This window comes from Magallana gigas, chromosome 5, assembly GCF_963853765.1.
Source record: "Magallana gigas chromosome 5, xbMagGiga1.1, whole genome shotgun sequence".
Taxonomy (NCBI): Eukaryota; Metazoa; Mollusca; class Bivalvia; order Ostreida; family Ostreidae; genus Magallana; species Magallana gigas.
The window spans coordinates 53,746,833-53,757,119 of NC_088857.1; positions in this window are offsets into that span (position 1 = coordinate 53,746,833).

Sequence of the window (10,287 nt, forward strand, 5' to 3'; positions counted from 1 at the left end):
ATTTTCCATTGCAGTAGTTTTTTAAGAACAGCGATAATGCTTTTATTCTCATAATAATAATGTGGCAGGACTATGGAAACTGTTTAAAAAGCGTCGCTTTCATACACTTGTGTTCGAAACACTATCAAAAAGAAGATGGGGGAATAAGATGGTACAACTGCCCATTTGGATTAGTCGTAAAATACAACTTCAAATTTAACACTTTTTTCAATTAAATATATTTGATATGCTATAATACAAGTTTACAAAAGGGTAATTTCTAACTATATTCAGTTTAAAATTATTCAAAAAATGATAAGAAAAAATAATAATTCCTAAAGTTTTGGTGGTATCGAACCTACAACCTAAAAACCTACAGTCTATAAAGTTACCTAATGTCTGAGCCATTTTATTCACAACAAAGTGTCTTGTTTAAATGCTTTATGAGACGTTGGCCACGGACTCGTATTATTTTTCTAAAACGTTCAATTGTTGGGCTACAAAATGATATTTTTAAAGTATAGTGGGTCATCTCTCCACATTTTGGTTGATTAAAATCGGTTTAAAATCCATTAAAACACATCAAAGGTCACAGAAACGATTTTATACGCTTTGAATGAAAAAGTATTGATTGATAACCTCGCTAAGAAACAAATCATAACTCAAGTATTTTTCTATTTAAGAAAATGATAGATGTCATCTCTTTAACCGTCCATGTTCTATCAATGTATAACAACTGCTCATTTATTTTAAATTGTTAATGCTAATATGAGTACACAAACCAATTTCTATTCTTTTATGCCAATCTTTATATCATAAAAAGAAAATCAAAGTGTTTAAAATCGTTTCTGTGACTTTTGATGTGCTCGAGCATCCCTCAACCAGCCTAATGTAAAATGACACTAGTTTTAATGCATTTTTTATTGCATCAGTGGGTCTGTGTGACGTCGTGAAATCAGGAACGATAAGCGAGAAGCAATTTTCTCAGATGCTTTATTTTGAAGTTGATATCTAAGTAATGCAAAAGCAAACCACACGTATGTTAACATTCTTCATGCCAATCTTTATATCATAAAAAGAAAATCAAAGTGTTTAAAATCGTTTCATGTGACCTTTCGATGTGCTCTATCATCCTGATAAATACATATGATGTAGAAAAACAAAAATCATTGTAGTTGTAAGTTATTAAGAAAATTTTCAAAGTCTGCTCCTGTACTACTGTTTTATACTATCCAACTTCTTAAAATCTTTATTACTAAACTGAACTTGTGATCCATGCCTGTGGTTGTCTTCATTTGTATATACTTATGTTGAACCTCATATGCAAGTGAACTGGTCTTGAGCGAAAAGAATTGAGTTGAATTGAATCCCGTAGATGTTTTCCATAATGTCAATACATTAAACTTGATAAGGAGAACTTTGAAAAGGTCGATTTAAATTATTTGCTACTTTTAACAACTGATTCCGAGTTTGAATGTGAAGAAGATTATCATTTAAAAATGTTTAACGGTACCTTCTCCTTAGTTATTAAAACAGCGGTTGGGGTTTATAGGAATCTGCCAGCTACTGCTTACATTTTTAGAATTTAATTTTCATTGACTATACTTTTTAGATTTAAAAGATGCTTTATATCATAAAATTGTTCTAATGATTCTCGTATCGAAATGTCTTTAGAAGAATATCTTAGAGGTAAATGCTATGTGAATATATGTATTTTATTTCATTGCTTATATTATTTCTTAGAAAATGAGTGTCAATCAGAAAGTGAGTCGTACAGATGATTTATTGAAATAAGGATACTCGTAAAGCATCGATTCGGACCACAAGTATTACACAACAATATCATAATAGCATTACACATATAACCACCATCACATTGGTTCATCAACATACGACACGTATAAATACACTAGTTCAACCAAAGATAGAATATTTAAAAAAAATTACAAACATATATTTGCATTTCCATTGTTCTTTCCCACTGTAAGCCCATACGGAGGAGCTGCAATTATTTCTCTATAATCGCAATTGCTCTGTCAGTATACTATGATGTCATAAGGGTGTAACGTTATTATTATATACTTTTCCATGACGTTATAGATTTAAACCATACGATACATCATGTGTTTTTCTCCAACTCCATTAAAATTGACGTATTAACATGTAATATTAAAACATGTTTTTGATAACATTTTAAAGGAATTACTGTTATAACATATCATTGATTCTGTTAACAAATCTATGTGAATTAAAAAGACACATTACAGTCTGAATGTTTACTTTTGATGTAATAGCTAAATGTCAAGGTCTAGGCTAATACAGGGTATTTGCGAGTGGTAAAATGCAAATATAAGTAATAAACAACGATTATTTAGTGAACATGGCGTTATGAATAGCAACTGCTCTGCTGGCATATTTTCCATGATGCGCTAGCGCGCATCATGGAAGATGCCAACAGAGCAATTGCTATTCATAACGCCATGTTCACTAAATAACGTTGTTTATTTCTTAAATATCTGCATCAACTAGGGATGCTTCTCTCTTCCCTCTGGTTCGTACGAAAATCGATTGTAATTCACAGTTGTAAAGAAACTGACAGGACTGAAATCTACACGATCCAGTTCTAACCAGTCTATCGATCGGTCACACAGTAAGGTAAAAACTGTAAATTTAAAGCTGTTGTACTCATGACTTGGATTAAATTTTACAGTTAATTTAGAAATAAGGTACATAACAATATGAAGGATGTCCCATATCTCCTTAAAACAACAGAAAATGTGATTGATGCTGACATAGCTTAGTAAAAAAATGGGGTTTATATGTTTGGCGGAAGGGGCCAAGAATTTACAAGTGATTTTTGCCATTATTTTGTTTGTAGATTTATATACACCATTTTGTTTCATTACTATACACAATATGTTTTGGTCTTCTGCAACAAAATTTAAAACCTGCATGTAGTTTACTTCACAGTGTGTCTACGTACTTTAACAACTTAACCAGTCAGTAACAAACCTTATCATAAAAAGTCATATAATCCACATACTATTAAAGTTTTCTCATATGTAAAATTTCAAATTAAATTTTCATTGAAGATACTAAAATAACGCATAATACTAGCAATATTACAAAATAAACAATGTATAGTCAGGTTTTTGCATAGTTTAGAAAACTATGACAGCAAAGATAAAAATTAGGGAACTAAATATATTCAGAACCAACGGTTTATTAAATTGTTTTTTTCTGTGCTAATTTACACTGTGCATTCAACTGCGCTTGTTTCTTAATCTCTTTTTTTAAGAGATAATCTTGTATAAATATAAACATATCTGTCGCAGATTTTCTTGAGGATACTAGTATCTTAAAAGTTTGATATCACGCAGCTAGCTGAATAGTTGTTATTCTTAATTAAACAAATCATTGTTGTTTATTTGGTGGTTATGAGCAATACTTCCTGTGAAACAAATGCACTTCTGATGAAAAGCAAAAAAAAAAAAAAAAAAAAAAAGATGCAACCTCTCTCTCTCTCTCTACTCAGACATCCATTTAAACTTCTAATTAATTAATTTAATGACTTCAAACCGGACGTTGATTGTTATTTATGAGTAAAGTTCAGACCATTGAAAAGTAAAATGGTAATTGAAATTCACCATAAAAGCTATTGTATTCGTTTCCTAAACAATTATTTTTCTATTTGTTTAGCATAAGAGGTTTTGATTTTGAGTGGTTTGGCTAAATTTTTCCCAATCTTATTGTTTTAATATTTGATTTCATTGAAATAGCCAAAAATCGAAACAGTTTAAAATTAAACACAAACTTTAATAACAAAATACCAATTTAAAGTATGCATGTATGTCTACTTTAAAACTACAATGTTTTTAAAATATAATAACATCTAAAATAAAAGAAATTTAAAATCATCAGTTTATATTCTGACTTAAGGAGATTAGCACCTGAAATACTAGTACTGTCAATCACCCAAAAACATCTTGGATATAAAGATGGGGACCTAACATGTTCATTTATTTTATTTGTTACCTATGTCACATGCCATTTTTTTGAAATATGGGGCCCCAAACAGAAATAATAATTTTCCTGAAATTATGGCTTAATTTTGGCAAGGAAATTGATTAAATAAATTGAAGAAATCAAACAAATATTTATAGTTTGAACTATTATTTAGTTATGATTTCAATACAGTATGAAGTTGAACATATGTAGTGACTATTAAAGTAATATCCAAGTTATAGTTTTAAAAACCTTGCTTTACTGATGGTTTGAAATGCAAGTACATAATAAATACAACAGCAAATGTAAAGATTGTAGAAATTTTTGGAGTAATCAAATTATAACACAAATAAAAAAAATACCAGTAATGCCATCTTTCATAAACATTGCATACAAACAGACATACTTTTAATGCCTTATATAAAAGTAAAAAAAGTAGGGTTCACATCTCAAAAAATTGAGATATGACAAGAAATAAGCTAATTTTAGGCAAAAATTCAAGTTAATTTTTTCTTGACTTCTTTGACATATAAGCTAAATATGCCAAAATATATTGATAAAAATATAAAATTTTGTTCAAAAATGTTTTCAGAACATGGATATATAGTTATACCGAAAATATCTTATAGTTTGGTCTGCGCTTAAAATTAGGAGACTAGAGTAACAGTGCTCTAAAACTATAGAGTTAAGAAAGTTGTTAATTTTCTAACTAAAATACAAAAAAAAAATTTCTAAGTAAAATACTAACTAAAAATTACAGGTCTATGCATTATTTAGAAACAGAATATGCACATAAAATAAGGAAAAAACTGCATAAAATCCAAGGACCACGAAAGGAATACTGCACGTCGGCCACGAGTTTCGGGTGTGCAATCGGGTGTAACGAAACAAGTTACTGACATCTCAGAAGGAAACAAGTCTTCTTTTTAGAGGAATGATCGGCATCAGTAAGCTTTATGTTAATGTAATGCAAAAGCACTACATGAAATAAACATGATAAAAAGAACATATCGCACTATTTTGTTGAGTTCCGAAAAAGGAATGAATAATTTTCACTCTTAGTAGGCGAAGTGTTTACCGTTTAAAATACTTCCGTATGCAATAAAAAACCTGATTTGAATCATTATGTAACTGTATAAATGTTTAAATCTCAAGGTATTAATCGCATTACAGTAGTGCTGTTTTTAGTAATATACATGTAGTTTTACACGAAACTGTCACTACATAGTAAACAAAGAAGTGCGAGTCGCAATGTGTGCGCCAATTCTAAAATGTGCCGGATGCCTCAAACGGACCCAACTGTGATTGGCGGCCGAAGACGATCACAGCTGAGACTGAGAATCATCTACATACATGTTGAACGCGCAACATTTAAAAAACAATCATTGGCTGAAATGATGATAAATAAACATGTATTTCGTGCTCATAAACGTAGAAAGTTTGACGGTTTGGTATTTTGTAGAGCACAGTTTCTCCTAATAACTATATTCATAATGAAATTTAAATATAGTGATATAGTGTGATGTATAAATGATTTTAAGCAAAACATTCATCTTAATTGGTAAGAATCATGCAAAGTAATGTAAACCGTGCAAATAATATAAATTAGATGTCGTGTCATTGTATTTTTATAGCACGTTTCACATTAAATATGAAAAAACCATGTACGTAGTGACTTTCATCTTATTTTTACTGATAATAAAAAATAAAATCATTTACGGGTAATACAATTTCAGGTCACTCTACTTTATATTTAAGGTCTTCATGGTTTAAGATTTTATTTTTGATTATACAAGTACATACCAGCATACAGATGTGCAAAAAAGTTTTTTAAATATACATAAATAACGAGTACCAAAAGGGCATAAGTTGGTGCCTTAACATATTAGTGTCAAAACGTTTTGGTGCCTAAACTTCTTGGTGCCTGTATTTATGAGTGCCAAAACGTCTTCGTGCCTTAACGTCTTTGCTGGTTCGGAGAAATCTCGGTGCCTAAAACACCGTAATTCTTTCATTTGTACACAAGTTTAAAGAAGATTATGGTGAAGAAAACTAATACTTATATCAATATACAATGTTGACAGCATTGCATATTTTTTTATTCTACAAAATGCAAAATGTACTGATCTCAAACCATCAGGAAATCCTGAATCTTTACCTGAAATTTGAACAAAGCCGAATATCTAAATAAAAATGTACGAAGTTCAAACTTATGTACAACACCGTTGATTATAAATTTCACTCAATGCACTAATCAGTGTATTGTGAACATTATACTTTCAAACGTATTAGATTTACAAGTTTATAGACACTATGGGCATTTAGAAAGTGCACAATATTCAAATTAATTCAAATTTCTATCATATTAATAGTATGTATAAAATATAACAACAAGTATTCCTTTTAAAGAATGATCGGCAATAATGATGTATTGATAGCTAGAAGCAATCAACATGATCAAAAAGGTACTGAATTTTTACAAACTATAGAATATTTTGAATCTGTACACCACTATTTATAAACCGTCAACAAATTTAATTTCGAAATAAATTTGGGAAAAGCCGTTCGTAATCTCCTTGTCTAGTTTTATTTCTTTAACGTAATTATTAAATGTTAATGTATCTTCTTCTTCTTTAGAATACTGAGTAGGGCTCTTCAAAGAGCATTAACACGTATAGAAAGAATGAGTTGTATTAAAATAATTTAATGCGACTGAAAAACATTGAATGCTATCTTAACTTGCTATTTATGTCGCATTATAACGTAACCTTGTTTATAAATCAAGCCGTCTTCCTAGCTTCTATTATGCAAAATCAATAGATCGAGATCAGTTCATTGGGCATCTTCTTATGATTGAGGTCAGTTCACGAAGCCGATCACAAAAACAAGGTAAGACTAGGCCATCTAACTACGGTAAAGTGGCTCCATTTTGATGATAAATTTCAACATCATGTGAAGTAAACACGTATGATTGGTTTTGCCAACAGCCCAACAATTTGTGATCGGTCAGTTAAATAATAGTTTCTTATCCAATAAGTCCATGAAGGTGCGTTGTCAATGTCGAATTCCGAACCCGATCCATATTATAACAGAAAATCTATAAAGTTAATATGTTTCATTAAATTCAACAAATTCTAATACATAACTTTTCACAAAAACAATATGATAAAACGAGGTTGTAAAATATATGTCTTAACCGCTTACATCATAATTTGAATGTTAGGTGAATAACTTGATACAAAATTTTCTGTTCCGCCTTCCGCTGTAATATCCGTACCTTGTTTTATCAACATCCGGTAGACTTGTCTCATTGCTGTACAATTTAGTAACACATATTTACAGTAACAGGGAAGCTTTAAGCACCGTCCAGGACACCTGCATGCTTAACAGTTGCTACCTTCTTGTTGCTGCAGACCAGGGTTCAGCATCGATAAATATTTAAAAACAAAAGGTCAACAAATACATCAGAAACTTGTAGAGGAGGGTGATTTAATTTTATTCGATACGGAAGTAATGACGTGAAACTGTGTTAGAGGAGGAGATGACCATGTTTGGTTAACATAATTTGATGATAACAAATCGCAACAATAAATCAATAAGCTTGAGAACAATAAGGAAATGAATATTTAGATGAATAATCTGGAAATGTAGATCACTCTATAAAAAAAAATTAAGGTGGATTTATACACAGCAATGTTAAGGTTAAAGTATTTTTCTCCTTAAGTTATTAGTATCATTACTTTTAACAAACTCTAGAATGGTAATTATTTAATTTGGAAATGATAATACATATATATATATATATATATATATATATATATATATATATATATATATATATATATATATATATATATATATATAATGTTTATTGTGTTTTATTCATATGTTTATGTACGCAATTGTCTGTATAATTACACTAATGACTATAATTTCAAATAATTAAAGCAAGATGAATTAATAAGCATTATAATGAATATTCCAAGTCAAGTACAAAGCATCTTTGAGCAGTACTTCAATCGTATTTTAGGTGCGTATTTTTTCAATGTTGAAGCAATTACGGTCCTACCAGTTTATTTTCTTGTTCTTTGGACACCTGTCTTAATATATTAAGAAAAAGCAACCTATCAAGTTTTCATTTTTGTTCTCAGTAAATTGTTAAAGTGTTGCAAGTACGGTTTGTTGAATGGTCTGACATCCGAAATTTTGATGAAGAGGTTTGCAACTAGATATGGTTTATACAAAATTCTTCTGTCATATTATTACTTATGTCGTCAGTGTACTTGCCCCAAGACTTTTATGGGCAGCGGAAAGGGCAAAAAATACATTTTTACAAACTCAACGATAAACTAAATTCAGCAATCTAAAATAATATTATCAATGACCATAAATGCAAAACAAACAGTTTGTTTCTTTGCAAAATAAATGTACATAAAAATCAACCAAAGGTATTTAAATACAAATCAAACACAAAAAGTAAAACCAACAGACATGAATGTAAAACGAACATACATCAACATGAAACAAGCGGACGCACAAATAAACGCCAGGTGGCGTTTTTTGGGAAGCAATTTACGTCATCGATTATTGGAATCCGGGATGGTTCGCACCTGTTTTGTTTCGCCCTGAGATGTTTCGCACCTGCCTCGGAGCGAAACATCTCACTGTATTTAGATATTTTTCTCGTATTACCATTCCTCTGAAATTAATTATTACCTATACAAGAATTGAAATATGTTTTTAAAAAAAACTATTGAAACAGTGCTTGTCTTTATTCATGCACGGCCAAGAGAGCGTTCTTGCTTGATTAGGATTTTTATTTACTAATTTTATTAAGCCATGTCGTTTTATATGGTTAAGAACAAGAGGTGTGAACTGTGTTGTAATAACATTTATAGCCTGTCTTTCACTTGAGAATTACCTGTATTTTTATAATGAAAAATTTGGGAATGTTAATTACAAATGTAAAATATTATATTGTTAGCATAGCTCTGTTTTGGGGATCATTTAATTACATAAATTATCAGCTTGAACTTTACATTACCCCCCCCCCCCCCCCTCCCCTGTATCCATTTTTTATGGAATTATCCATTCGATAAAAAAGGTTATCGTACAGTGTGTATCCTCGATTGAAAAGGTACCGTACAATGTGTCTGTCCTCTCTCGTTAAATATTTTATTTTTATCCGACTTTTTTTTATTCTATAAATTGTTTATTTACCGGATGGCAGTAAATACAAAATTTACAAAGATGTCAAGTTGTAAATTTTGCATTACTTCCACCCAGTAAAATTAAAGTGATACGAAATGCAACAAATGACTGACAAAGGGGGGGGGGGGGGAGGGGGGGGGGCTAGACTGATCCTCAGAAATATTGAGAGAAAAAAACCTAATTCCCAAAATCATAAAAATCCTAATCCGTGGGGGAGGGGGGTGAGGGTGGGGGGAGTAAAACTATGCTTCCAAAAGAAAAAATCTAACCTACATTAAAAATTATTTTCACCCTTATCATGAAAATCTTAATCCGTGGTGGGGGTGGGGGGGGGGGGGGGGGGGGGGGGCTAGTATGCCTAAGACTCCAACTTCTCAATCTTTCAAGGTACATTAAGGAACAATTATATTTCCTGCGAGAAAAAGTGGGGGGGGGGGGGGGCTGAACCGTCTACTCTGCTATGTGCCTAATGGTTAGGTCTAACTTTGCAAAAAGCCCCCCCCCCCCGGTTCCGAAGCCTATGTGTCGATAAGCTTGAAGTATTCTGATACATGCACTTAATTTTAATTCACAATGTACATATGTCTTTTAGCATTTTAAAAATGTTTTTTTCCCAGATATTTGTATATCATCATGTTTATGGGTAACAAATAAATGACTTTTTTTTTATATAAGACTGTACAATATTTGATTATACATATGTTTTCATCCAAATATGAAATTTGGAACAAATGTACGAGTATAAACAGGTCATTAAAATATTATTTATAATTTTAAATAAATCATAATAAATAAATGGGAATGGAAATAATATTTAACCCCACTTTTGCTATAAGAATAAGACTGGTAATAGTGGATGCAGTTGGGTAATGTAAAGTTCAAGCAGATACCGGTAATTTATGTAATTAAATGGTCCCCAAAATAGATCTATGCTAACTATATATACATGTACATTTCTAATTACATCAACACTCCATTACATTACATTATGATACAGTCAGATGTTTTGCTCCGAGGCAGGTGCGAAACATTGACGTGGGAAACATCTCAGGGCGAAACAGAATAGGTGCGAACCATCCCGGATTCCAATAA